The sequence below is a fragment of the Thamnophis sirtalis genome, unplaced genomic scaffold (assembly GCF_051295495.1).
Source record: "Thamnophis sirtalis isolate CommonGarterSnake01/CBP01778 unplaced genomic scaffold, rThaSir2_p1.2 scaffold_8, whole genome shotgun sequence".
Lineage (NCBI taxonomy): Eukaryota > Metazoa > Chordata > Lepidosauria > Squamata > Natricidae > Thamnophis > Thamnophis sirtalis.
Genome location: NW_028261388.1, coordinates 17,601,863 through 17,615,644, shown reverse-complemented (window position 1 = coordinate 17,615,644; position 13,782 = coordinate 17,601,863). Strand labels below are relative to the sequence as shown.

The following is a 13,782-nucleotide window of genomic DNA, read 5'->3' as shown; positions in this document are numbered from 1 at the left end:
TAGGCCCCCTTCAGCCTCTGTTGTATTTGTTTAAAATCAGAGGTGGCTATAAGCCCAAAAGGTGTTTTCTCAAAACAATTCCATAATAACTCTTTAATTAACACCCTATTGATTCTCCTAAAGAATTTGCAAGAATGCCAATAACTGCCGAGGTTAACCAGCCTCAACTTTGCAATGTAGAGATTATTAACTCTTCTGATTTATCGGCTCCTTGGCAGTCCTGAATTCTTACCTTAAAAGACCAGGAAATACAACTTCAACATCAGTATGGCTGGCTGTACATCATCCATGCGTGTTTTGTTATATTTCCTCCCTACAAGACAAATATGAAGGCTGCGCTATCGCTGACAGTTTAGTTACCAGGTTGCTCCCAATCATATCAAACCAAGGTCTGAGATAATAAGTGTTAAATATTGGTTAATTGTTCTGACTGTCAGTAACATCCTCTGAGCTCTCTGATTGGCTGAGAGCTCCAGAGGGTGTTGCCGACGCACTGTTATTGTTGATTGGCCGAGGGACTGACGTCAGCAGTTGCTGTCGCGTCCCCGGCCAGTGATTGGTTAAACAAGAATATAAATACCTTGGCGGGAGTTTCCCGTCCCTTGAATCGCCTTCAACCGAATAAAGAGTTCTTCTTGTTTGAAACCCTGGCTGTGCGTTGTCCCTCCGTCAATACTTAAAACTGGCGACGAAGGTGGGATTCGGCGATTCCACGCAAGCCTAGGTTTAAAGACAGAGAGTTTATTCCAGCTAGCTGCTGTAAGTCGCTGTCCGCGCCAGCACCGAACGCTGAGGAAAATTTTTCCTGTCACGTCTTCAGTCCATCCGCTCCTCACAAGTCAGTTTAGCCAGTATGAATTCATTGCCGCCTTTCGCTCCTTTCGGCTCCGCCGGCGAATCCTGGGAAGGATTCATGGAGCGCTTTGAAACATATTTAATCGCAACTAAAAATCAGGCTCAAACGGATGAGGAGAAGTGCAGCTTTTTCTTATCATGCTGCGAACCCTCAATGTTTGCCTCAGCCAGAGCCATGGCTGCTCCCAGACCCGCATACAAATTGGGCTGGGACAACTTGATGGCCAAATTAAAGGGGCACTATGCCCCAACGCCATCCAAAATTGCCCGCAGTTTCGCATTCAGGAGGCGGGTACAGAAGCCGGGGGAGACGATCAGTCAATTTTTGGAAGCCCTGCGCACTGTGGCGGCCCAGTGCGATTTTTCGAACCTAGAAGAAAACCTAGTCGAGCAGTTTGTGTGCGGTGTGCGGGATGTACACTTAAGAAGCCGCATGTTCCGCCACCATGACATTACGCTGCTCCAAGCAGTCGAGATCGCCAGAGCAGCTGAGCTCTCGGAGCAATCGACCGCCGATTTGGAACGGCTACAGCTGTCAACTAACCCGGCACCGGCCTCACAAGTGCATGACATTGACTATGATGATATAATCCCTTGTGAGGACCGGGAGCCAGACAACATCGATCAAGTCCGCGCACAACCACGGCGGAAGCCACCTGCCAAATCCACAGCCGCACCGCAAAACGCCAGGGTGCCTTGCCTTAGCTGCGGAGGCCGCCACGACCGCCAAACGTGCCAATTCAAAAATGCAATCTGCCACCGCTGTCAGAGGCAGGGGCACATCGCCCAAGTGTGCCGAGCCTCCTTGCCGGCCCCTGCCTTCTTCCAATCTTCTGAGAGGACCAAGCAGCAACAGCAACAGCGCCGCCAGCAGAGACCAGCTCGCAGAGGAGATGACTGCCACACTGTTTCCGAGCCGCAGGAAGTGGAGACTTCCATCAACCAGGCCTCCTCAGGCAACCGCAAGATCAAGGCCAATGTCCACCTGGCAGGTCAGCCTTGCCAGATGGAGGTGGACTCCGGCTCCTCCCGATCATTATTATCTTGGGACATGTTCTCAAACCTCTGCCCTACAGTTTCCCAAAATCAGTTAGCCCCATCCCGGGTACTCTTAAGGGACTACCAAGGGAAGTTGATCCCTGTTCTGGGATCCTTTCCTATCCCTGTTAGATATGGCAATTTCAAGGGAGAGCTGCCAATCATAATTGTAAAACACAATTTGCCGGCTCTTCTTGGCCTTGATTGGTTTAAGACACTGGGACTGTCCATTGGGGGGGTCCACCAAGTGAAAACTGCGACAATTGAGGACGTCCTGCAGGAGTTCTCTGATGTGTTTGATGGACAGCTGGGGTGTTATAAGGGAACCCCCATCTCCCTTAGCTTAGATCCTCAGATTGCTCCTATTAGGCTGAAAGCCCGCAGGGTGCCTTTTGCCTTAAGGGCCAAGGTTGACGCCGAACTTGACAAATTATTGGCGCAGGGTTTCATCGAGCCAGTCGATCATGCTCCATGGGAGACTCCCATAGTTCTTCCGGTCAAGCCGGATGGCTCGGTGAGAATCTGCGCCGACTACAAGTCGACGATCAACTTGGCCCTTCAGGCAAACCCCTATCCAGTCCCTGTTGTGCAACACCTGCTCCATTCCCTGGGGCAGGGTTGCATATTTGCTAAACTGGATATGGCGCAAGCCTATCAACAGCTCCCGGTGGATGACGATGCGGCGGCTGCCCAGACCATCGTCACTCATCGTGGGGCTTTTCGTTGTCGCCGCCTACAATTCGGCGTATCCGTGGCCCCGGGGATCTTCCAAAGTCTCATGGAGCGCCTGCTCCATGGACTTCCGGGGGTAGTGCCATATTTCGATGACGTTCTGATCGCTGCTACAAGCCGCTCAGAACTCATCGAAGTATTAAGGAAGGTCCTCTGTCGTTTCAGGGGCGCGGGATTAAAATTAAAAAGCAGCAAATGCTCATTTGCTGTCCCTAGGGTAGAATTCTTGGGCTTCTTAATAGATGCCCAAGGCATTCACCCTACACCCTCTAAGATTGCCGCCATTAGGAACGCCCCTGCTCCCACCTCCAGGGCGGAGCTACAGGCGTTCCTAGGGCTGCTCAATTTTTACGCCCCCTTTATTCCTCACAAGGCGTCACTAGCCGAGCCGCTGCATCGGTTGCTCGACCGATCCGCGGCCTGGCACTGGGGAAGCCGCGAAGCGCATGCGTTCGCGGCTGTCAAAGAGACGCTGACGTCATCGGCAGTCCTCATTCAATATCATGATGGGTTGCCTCTGACGTTGGCGTGTGACGCCTCCCCATTTGGAGTAGGGGCTGTCCTGAGCCATATCCTCCCTAATGGCTCAGAAGCCCCTGTGGCCTTTTATTCTCGGACACTCTCCTCGGCGGAGCGCAATTACAGCCAGATCGACAAGGAGGCTCTGGCTGCAGTGTCCGGGATTAAGAGGTTCCACGATTACCTCTACGGTCGGCACTTTACCCTTGTCACCGACCATAAGCCACTCCTTGGGCTTTTGGCGGGGGACAAGCCGACCCCCTCCATTTTATCCCCCCGCATGACTCGCTGGACGGAGTTCCTCGCAGCGTATTCTTATACGTTGCTGTACCGTCCAGGCAAACAGCTAGGGCATGCAGATGCCCTCAGCCGTTGCCCACTCCCGGAGACGGACACCGCACCCGTGCCCTCCCTCTCAGTCCTCTCCATTGCCGCCTCCGGGTTCCCACTCTCTGCCGCGGACGTGGCGGCCCACACGAAGGCCGATCCGATCTTGTCCCAGGTCTCTTCCTGGGTTCTAAGGGGATGGCCAGCAGACAAAGTGGCAGAGGGCTTCCAGCCCTTTAAAAATCGCCAGGCTGAGATCTCCCTCCACGGGGGTTGTCTCATCTGGGGGGATCGGGTGCTGATCCCCACCGCACTCCGGCCACTGGTTCTGGATCTGCTCCACAAGGACCACCCGGGCATAGCACGAATGAAGGCATTAGCCCGTAGCTATGTCTGGTGGCCCTTGCTGGACACAGAAATAGCGGCCCATGTGGGCCGCTGCACGACCTGTCAATTATCCAGGCCCAACCCCCCAGCCGGGCCTGCTCGTGAGTGGGAGGCTCCGAGAGGCCCATGGTCTCGCCTCCACATCGATTTCGCCGGTCCCTTCCACGGCCAAAACTTCCTGGTAGTGGTGGACGCCTACTCTCGATGGGTGGAGCTAGTCCTCATGGGCTCCACCACAGCCGAGAGTACGGTCAGGGCCCTGCGGAGGATGTTCGCAACCCACGGGTTGCCGGACGTGGTGGTCTCGGACAATGGGCCACAGTTCACGTCCACCACCTTCCAGGAGTTCTTGGCCGAGCAGGGGATCCGGCATGCGCCCATAGCCCCGTACCACCCGGCCAGCAATGGCCGGGCGGAACGGGCGGTCCGCTCAGCTAAGGAGGCACTGAGCCGCATGGACCGGGGCGACTGGCAGGCGAGGGTGGCGGCTTACCTGCTAAGCCAACATTCCACCCCCTGCCCAACTACCAACAAAAGCCCCGCGGAGCTCTTGATGGGCAGGCGCCTGCGGACTCCCCTGGATAGGCTTCACCCGCTCTATTCAGGGGATCAGCCGAGCAATCTGGGGGTCCTCCCTCCCCGGTCCTTTAAGCTAGGAGATCCAGTGTGGGCTCGGTCGTTTACGGGGGAACCAAAATGGGTGCCGGGTGCTATCGTTGCCCTGACTGGCCCATGTTCTTTCAGGGTCCAATTGGCTGATGGAACCCAATGGAGACGCCACCTGGATCAATTGAGGAGGCGTCTCCCGTCGCAGGCTGGTGGCCGCGAACCCCTGAGCGACAACACCGCAGCCCCGGGGTTGCAATGTGAAGCCTTCGCCTCTCCAGGCCTCAACCTGCACCAAGCACAAACCCCTCAATCCGAGAGACCACATCCAGGGGCCTTTGCCACACCAGGCCCCCTCCTGTTTCAACAACAGCGTCCTCAATCCGGCAGTCCGCAACCGAGGGCCTTCGCCACACCAGGCCCTGCTTACCCAAGCGCCGCCCAAGGGGACGCCATTCCAACAACTCAATCCGAGGACGCACAGAGAATTCCCCCCACGACAAGTGACGCGCCCCCACGGCTACACCTACCGTTGCAGTTGAGCCCGCCTTCTGGGCCTTCCCGAAAGGGCGTGCCTCGGAGCTACACTCCCTTCGGGGAGGAGCTACCACGAGGAGGTCCTCCTCCGCCGACGACTTCTCCTGCAATGAGAAGATCTGGGCGGGTCCGGCGCCGCCCAGCATATCTTAAGGACTACGCATGCTCCGTTTCGGGCATGCGCAGAACTGGGGGAAAGGGGTGTTAAATATTGGTTAATTGTTCTGACTGTCAGTAACATCCTCTGAGCTCTCTGATTGGCTGAGAGCTCCAGAGGGTGTTGCCGACGCACTGTTATTGTTGATTGGCCGAGGGACTGACGTCAGCAGTTGCTGTCGCGTCCCCGGCCAGTGATTGGTTAAACAAGAATATAAATACCTTGGCGGGAGTTTCCCGTCCCTTGAATCGCCTTCAACCGAATAAAGAGTTCTTCTTGTTTGAAACCCTGGCTGTGCGTTGTCCCTCCGTCAATACTTAAAAATAAGGTTATCAGGCTTATTCTCCTTGCCATCTGCAATGTTGCGGCCTCATCAAAATCAGAATCTTGCTGCTCTCTTGTGTGCTTAGCCTGTGTTTCAGTTGACACAAAGGGGCAGCTATCTGAAAAAAGATGATGATGAAACAAAGAAAGACAACATCACCTCCAAAACTAATGGAAATGACAGCTGGAAATGGGTCAGTTAATGCGCGCACTGGGATTTACAAGTGTGGTTATTATTATTACAAACTTAGCTACCTAAAACCATCAAGGATTTTTTCCCCTTTTCCGTGCAGTTAATATTTCTTCAATTACTTTATGTGCTGAGAGATTAATACTGAAAATCTTTTCATTATTGCCCCTCAAAAATGTCTGCCAATGGGATTGCATTGGCCCCAACAGCTATAGCAGAAATGGGTTCCTACCAGTTCGCACCAGTTCAGTAGAACCGGTTCGTCAAATCTACCGAACCGGTTAGAAAAGGTTCCACCAGAAAGCAGGCCACACCTACAAAAGAGGTTCCAAAATTTTTTGAAACCCACCACACACATACAGAGAGAGACAGACAGACAGACAGACTCACACAGAGAAAGAGAAAGAAAAAGAAAGGAAGAAAGGAAGAAAAAAGAAAGAAAGAAAAAGTAAGAGAGAGATGAAAGAAAAAAAGGAAAAAGGGACAGAGAGACAAAAGGAAGGAGAGTGAGTGAGTGAGAGAGAGAGAGAGAGAGAGAGAGAGAGAGAGAGAAAGAAAACACATGGCCGGCAAGCCACTCCCACCAGGTCACATGGCCGGCAAGCCACTCCCACATAGGAGGCCACACCCACAGAGTAGGTTCAAATTTTTTTTGAAACCCACCACTGAGCTATAGCCACCTTCTTCTTTTGCTAGCTGGTAATTCTGGGAATTGTAGTCCCAGCACTTTTAAAGGTCACCAGAATGAAGGATGCTAAGTTGAAGAATGGTTGACAAAGATTTCGTGAATATGAGAGTAGATCATACTAAAAAAAATTCTAGTGTAGTTTTTGCAATTCCTTGATTAGCCAATCAAACACCAATGTAAAGCTGAAGGGACAAGCATAATAGCTTGTCATTTTACTTGATATAGAACTGAGCTTCATTTAAAAAACTGATGGGAATAAAAAAATTCTTATCAGTTGGTTCTTTTCAGTCAAAATATTATTTCTTGAGTCACAAACTTACATACCAGAAATGTGAGAGGGGGAGCTTTTCTTAAGATAAAACAGTATTTTTGATGTTATAGCCAAAGAAAAATAGATTTATTTGTTTCTTGCTTTTGTCTTATTGCATAGTATATTAGAGACACATGTCAGGCCTGCAATCATATTCCTTTTAGGATCTTTGGCCTGCCACAAACTCTGTCTCTTTCTTTACTATGCTGTTTCATTAGTGGGGATTGGGAGGGGGTAGGAGTAGAATGTGTTTGTTTTCAAAATAAAAAATTCCTTTCTAGAAATCAAGGTCATTCTTTGTCTCTGCACCTCTACATCTGACCGGAACAGGATGGGTGGAAATGCCAACCTGGCAGAGGAAGATTGGACCATGTGATGGACTTGTGGGTGTGTGGACACGTTCATAACTTTCAACTGGGTGGAAACCCAGAAAGCCTTCAGATTCGGGTTTCCACAGATGTGCCAACATGTCTGTCTTATTAAATTGGAACTTTGATGAAAGTTATATCTTGAACTCTGATTTAATTCTGGATGATATTTGGAACGCTGACAACACATTTATAAGCTATTGAGCTTCAGACACAAACAACTCAAGCAATGATATGTTGTATCATCTATTCAGAATGTCCATAGAAAATTAGATGTATAAATCACCAGTATGAAAGTGTCCTTCGAAACTGAAAAGTGGTTACATTAATCAAGTTTAAATTTAATTAAGATTAAATCAGATCTGAGGCCAATGGCCATGGAAAAATTCTGATAAGTACATACAGTAGATTGACATTTTAGGTTGTGTTCTGATTCCTCCCCTTTTCCTTTATTTAAACATTCTTAGGAGCTTTCTCAACTAGTAAATATGAATTCATTCTCTGTTTTGATGCAAATGGGGAAAAGGTCATAAGATAAATGAGATGAAGATGGAGTCAGTTGCAATTCATCTGAACATGACATTAAAAGGCTCAGTTAATTCTGAGGTAGAGAGGGATTTTTGTTTTTAATTCTATCCACTAAGTTATTGAATGTTGTTCTGACATAGGCTTCCCCAGTAGCACAAGCCGAGTCCTTGCTTCCGATAAACCCCTTTTATTTTATTTACAGTGAATTCCTCTCCAGCAAAGTCCTGCCCATAGCCTTTCAACAATGCTTTACTGCACATCAAAACAACTAGATACAGGACCGTTTTTCCCCGAATGCCATCATTCTGCTAAACAACTAATTCTCACAACACTATCAAATAATTTACTAAGACTGTATTACTCTTCTTCTTCTCATCCTTCCTAATACCCATCTCTTCCCACTTGTGATTCTAACCATGTTGCTTGCATCTTTACAATTTATATTGTTTTATTTGTTTCCTAATATAATTTGATTGCTAATTAATAACCTATGACTATCACTAAGTGTTATATCTTATGATTCTTGATGAATGTATTCCATTTTATTCTTATTTAGGTACACTGAGAGCATATGCACCAAAAACAAATTCCTTGTGTGTCCAATCATACTTGGTCAATAAAGAATTCTGTTCTGTTCTATGCTAAAAAAATTGCCCATTTTTTCCATTTTCTTGACGTCTCTGAATTATATTGAGCTGTTTTTACTGTAGTGGAAATGACAGAGAAAACACTGCATTGCTAAAGAAGACAGATCTCCATGTATAGTTGCATATTTCTATGTGTCTCAGTTTCCACAATCCTATTTGTTTTTATTTCAAGCCATTCTGGGTTTTTTTTTTAAAAAAAAAAAAATATGTTTCAGGTCATGCCTGAATAATCAAAACAAAAAGAAAGGGGGAGACTGAGCCAAGTTAAACAAAGGCCGAAGATGGGGAAAGCAATTAATTGAACAAGGTGGGGGAGGAAAAGGCATTGCAATAAAGAATGTTTTTCCAGAAAACATCAGTCCCACTTGAGTGGCAGTTCTGAACCCACTCATCTGAGAGAAAGTGATATGTAACTCAGCTGGGGCTTGCATTTGAGCAAATGTGTCAGAATGGCACTGAGATGTCAGCTTACAAGTATGAAAATGACTTTGTTATAATACGATGGCCATATCCTTTCTTCTCCACCACCCCCCCCCCCAAAAAAAAAAGAAAGTATTGCCGGAGAGAGCAGTCGGTCATAAAACTTGCAGGTGCGATAAATAAATAATAAATAAATAACTGAAATAGAAATGCCATAAAAAGGAAAATGGGTCTTTGTACTTACCCAGGTGTTAACTGTTTCTTTCCTCTCTCTCTAAATCATTGACTGATCAGTCCTTCAAACAGAATGCAATCAACAGAATAACAGAGTTGGAAGGGACCTTGTAGGCCATCTAGTCCAACCCCCTGCTCAAGCATTTCTGACAAGTGACAGTCCAGTCTCTTCTTGAAAGCCTCCAGGGATGAAGCACCCACAACTTCTAGGGGCAAGCTGTTCCATTGGTTGATAGTTCTCACTTTCAGAGCATTTCTCCTTATTACTAGGTTGAATCCCTCCTTGATGAGTTTCTATCCATTGTTCCTTGTCTGGCCTTCAGATGCTTTGGAAAATAGGTTGTCCTCTCCTCTCGGTGACGGCCCCTCAAATGTTGGAATTCTGCTATTATGTCACCCTTGGTCCTTCCCTTCACTGGACTAACCATGCCCATTTCCAGCAACTGTTCTTCATATGTGTTAGCCTCCAGGTGCCTAATCGTCTTTGTCGCTCTTCTCTGGACTCTAGAGTTTCAATGTCTTTTTTTTATGACCAAAACTGGATGCAGTATTCCAAGTGTGACCTTACTAAGGCTTTATAGAGTACTACTAATACCTCAGATGATCTTTATTCTATTCCTCTGTTAATGCAACAATTGGATGTTTTGGCTGCTGCCGCAGACTGCTGGCTCATATTCAAGATCCCTCTCATACTTACTGCTATTAAGCCAAGTTTCACTTAATCTATACATGTACGTATGGTTTTTCTTGCCTAAATGTAAGACTTTACTTTTCTCTGTTGACTTTCATTTTGTTAGATAGGGCCCAGCATTCAAAAGCCTGTCGAGATCCATCTGGATCTTGAGCCTATTATCTAGTGTGTTGGCTATTCTGCCAGCTAAGTATCATCTACAAATTAAATAAATTCCCCTTCTATTCCCCCATCTAAATCATTTATGAAGATATGGAAGAGTACTGGCCCAAGGTGAACTTTGTGGTATCCCACTGCTGTACTTCCCTCCATATAGATGTAGTACCACTAAGGATTACTCATTGGTACAATTACAAATCCATTTGGTGATGATGCTGTCTATTCCATGTTTTTTCTAGCTTATCAAGAAGTAAGTTGTGGTTTACTTTGTCAAATGCCTTAAAGAGACTTTCTGAGTCTTGGGCAACTCAACTTTCCAATCAGATGGAGAGAAGCAATATTCATCAGCTGACGTTTAAAAAAGCGCATGTTTTCTTTTCATTTTCAGGGATTTAAGGGTGGGAACATGAATATTTTACATTCCAGAACCCTTTCATGCCCACTTCTAATTTTAACTTGAACAGAAACATTGCACAGTCAAATTTCATCTATTTCATTGTCTAATTTCAGCAATGAGACCTTGGAAATATGTCTATAAATAATGATCTGGGACACATATTACCAGAGGTTCATTATGAATCACATCCCTAAATAGAGTCATGTCTATGGTAACTTTGGACATAAACCCAACCTAAACCATAGTGATGTTTGGTAATTTTATAGGAAGCTTAGAAGTAGCACACTCAGAAAAACCAGTAGCATTTCTAGATCATAGATAAAGAAAATGCATTTTTCACATGTTTTGTATTCGAGATATGATGAAATCTTTTTTTTTAATGTGGAGGAATCTAGAGTAGCAAATGGCTAGGGCAAAGTAATATTATTGTGTCTGATTCTAATGATTTCATTTTGTTGGCCTACCTTGTGTCTCTAAAATGGATTTTTAATTTGGGTTTTATAAAATAAGACTGTAGGCCATCTAGAGGGCACAGCTGGTCCAAAAGACAAGATACAAATTGATTCTATTGATCAATACATTACTCCTCCTGAATTCATGAATTATGGGGCTGGTTTTCGTTTTAGATAGAAAGAAAAGAACATGTTTTGCCTTCTAAATGAGAGAGATTTCTGTTTTCTAATATTACTGGGGCATCTGTACCTAGTAAAATGTCAAATTATTGCACTGGCTAGATTTATAATGATGTAACTGAATATCTGCATGGATGCCAATTGAATCATCTCATAATTATATTATCTTAAGCTACTTCAACCTTGTACTGTCAGTGGTAGACATGTGCATTTTCTTCTACATGTGAAATGTCCTAGCATTCTTGCCCACAAACTAATCAAAATGGAATTCTAATCTTCAGCATGAATTGATTTTCCACTCCTTGATAATAATCTGCCAAGAGAGGTGGTCAATGTTTGGCCACATCTGAAGCACTAGTTGAAGGTCAAGTTCGTTTTCTCTCTCTCTCTCTCCCTCCCTCTCTCTCTCTCTCTCTCTCTCTCTCTCTCTCTCTCTCTCTCTCTCTCTCTCTCTCTCTCTCTCCCTCCCTCCCTCCCTCCCTCCCTCTCCCTCTCCCTCTCTACTTTCATAAACTGATGTGTGATCTAAATTTAGACTCATCTAAATTACTGTAGTTCTGGAGAACATTTAAGGAAAAATATTCTGCAGTAAAATTAGATTAAATAAGAAAAATATGCTAATGAATCATAATTGATTAATTTAAAAGATAGGATTGAGCAAAGACTTTCTTTGATGGAATCATCTAGGGTTTCTCATGGGACTGGTGGAATCAAATTTGTTTTCACAGGTTGTCAGGAGCCAATAATGTGTATTCTTTCAAACAAATCGGTAGCCAAAATGGCATTATTAACATACAGTATAAGATAGTAACTTATAGATGTAATTTATTTACAAGCTACTAAGTTTCTTTAGTTATTAATGTAAACTAAAATCCAAACCAAATAATATTTTTTTTTAAAAAAAACATCCTACCACATAAATATTGATGGGAAAAGCATTGTATATGTCAATCCTGGAAACCAAATCTCTGTAATGGAATTCTCAATAATTGTTTTTTAGCACAATATCCATTTTCCGTGATGGAAAACAAAATGCATATTAGAAATGGGGAGAAAAAGGTTGAAAGGAAGGCAGTCAGTAGATTATGCGTTGATATGTCATCCCCCTCCAGAAGAATTCTCACTACAGCTGAGAAAGTATAAAAAAGGGCAGCTCACCCTCATATTGATGAGAATATTAATAATAAAATAAGTAAGAAAGAATACAGATCACATGGAGAAATCAATATTTCTTCCTCTGCATACCAATACATGTGAGAACTATGCTACTGTCTTATTAGTATGAGCCTTAGCTTCATAACAGATACATGAGAATATTGCAGTATATTAAGTCTTACCTGGAATTATAGGGCATTCCAAGTCATGTTATAAACGAGTATTTCACTTGAATGTAGACTTCTTAAGACATCTGATTGGTTGGATGATGGGCAGGAAGGACTTCTTGGTCTGGGGTTCTCCTACAACAGTGAGGACTAACTTTTTTTGGTGTCACGACAGTGCACGCATGTGTGCACACACCTATAATACAATGCACCCAACACCCCCCCGTGTTCCTTGTCCCCTTGCGCATCCACGTGCAACCCCCCTGCATGACCCCTTCCCCCCGTGCATGTGTGTTTGACCCCCGTGCCCCATTTTGGGCCTAGCAGGCCTCCCTGAAGCCTCCTGGGTCAAAAGACATGGCATGGGGGGCATACCACCGCTCCCACAGAGTCCCCCCACCCCCTGTGCATGCATGCATGATCCTCCCCACATGTGCAAGCATCTCCTCATGCACCCCGCCCTCCCCCCCGCATATGCACGACAGAGACCCAAAAATCAGTTGGGCGGAGGATGCATGCGTGCATGCGTGGTGGAGCTGAGCTAGGGTGATGGCTCATGTGCCTGCAGAGAGGGCTCCATGTGCCACCTGTGCAGTGGTGGGTTTCAAAAATTTTTAGAACCTTTTCTGTAGGTGTCCTGCTTTGTGGGAGTGGCTTGCTGGCCTTGTGACTGGGTGGGAGTGGCTTTCTGGCCATGTGACCTGGTGGGAGTGGCTTGCCAGCCATGTGACAGGGTGGGTGTGACCAATTTGTAAAATGTGGTGAAACTCACTTAACAACGTTCTTGCTTAGCAACAAAAATGTTGGCTCAGAAACTCTGGCATTTGAAGCACGCAAGTCTTAAAGCTGTCAAGTTACAAGACCCTTGCACCCCTAACCCTTTAGAAAAAAGAAGCCCAGGGGTGTTCAAACTTAACAGCTTTAAGGCTTGTGGACTTCAGCTCCCAGAATTCCTCCTCTTGCTCTTCATCTTGATGATGTGCGGACGGGCGGGGGGAAGGATCTGGAACCGGTTCTAAACGGCAGTGTAGATTTGTGGAACCTCTTCTATAGAAGAGGTTAGAACTGGCAGGAACCCACCCCTGCACCTGTGGTATTCATGCCATAGGCTCACCATCACAGTCCTATAATGTTAGGAAACAGGCCAGTTGTAATATGAATTATTCACAACCATTAAACCTGGATGCAACTGTTGAACAATTCCTATTAGCGTTGATATGCAGCACATCAGAGGCGGCATTATTTTTCTCTGGATTGGTGTGAGTAGAGGAACTATATTTCTTTTGAAGGAAGCAAATTCCTGGGCATAACATTCAGACATATTGAATAAAGAAATCCATATTAAAACATAACAATGGATAGTGGGGGTTGTGCCTGAAATGCTCTTTCGAAAATGGGTTATTCCCTTATCACGTTGATATATTGCATTAATATAATTCAATACCCAGCAGAGGTTTCCCGAACTGAAAAGGCAGATATGTGGAATTTTAAAAGGCTGGAATAATGGATGAGTCAATATCTAAGATCAGGAAAAGAAAACCACGAGACAGGCCCTAAGAAATATGAATATTTCCCATCAGGAAATTAAGAATTATTAGACAAGTATTTGTAATAGCATTAATATTAATGATAACTCATAAAGTGCTATTATTATAATAATTATTACCATCATTACCATCATTATCATTCCTCGCAACAGCAAATTTGGAGGATT

At 45.5% G+C, this 13,782-nt stretch overlaps 1 long non-coding RNA gene across 1 annotated transcript; it reads right to left on the bottom strand.

Moving 5' to 3' along the window:
* Positions 1 to 646: 646 nt before the first annotated feature.
* LOC148044307 (uncharacterized) lies at positions 647 to 5,446 on the bottom strand. The gene is made up of 3 exons (XR_015697568.1): positions 5,380 to 5,446; positions 4,995 to 5,120; positions 647 to 720 (listed from the first exon to the last, which is right to left on the bottom strand). It is a non-coding gene; the product is annotated as an uncharacterized LOC148044307 (long non-coding RNA).
* Between the last annotated feature and the right edge of the window lie 8,336 nt (positions 5,447 to 13,782).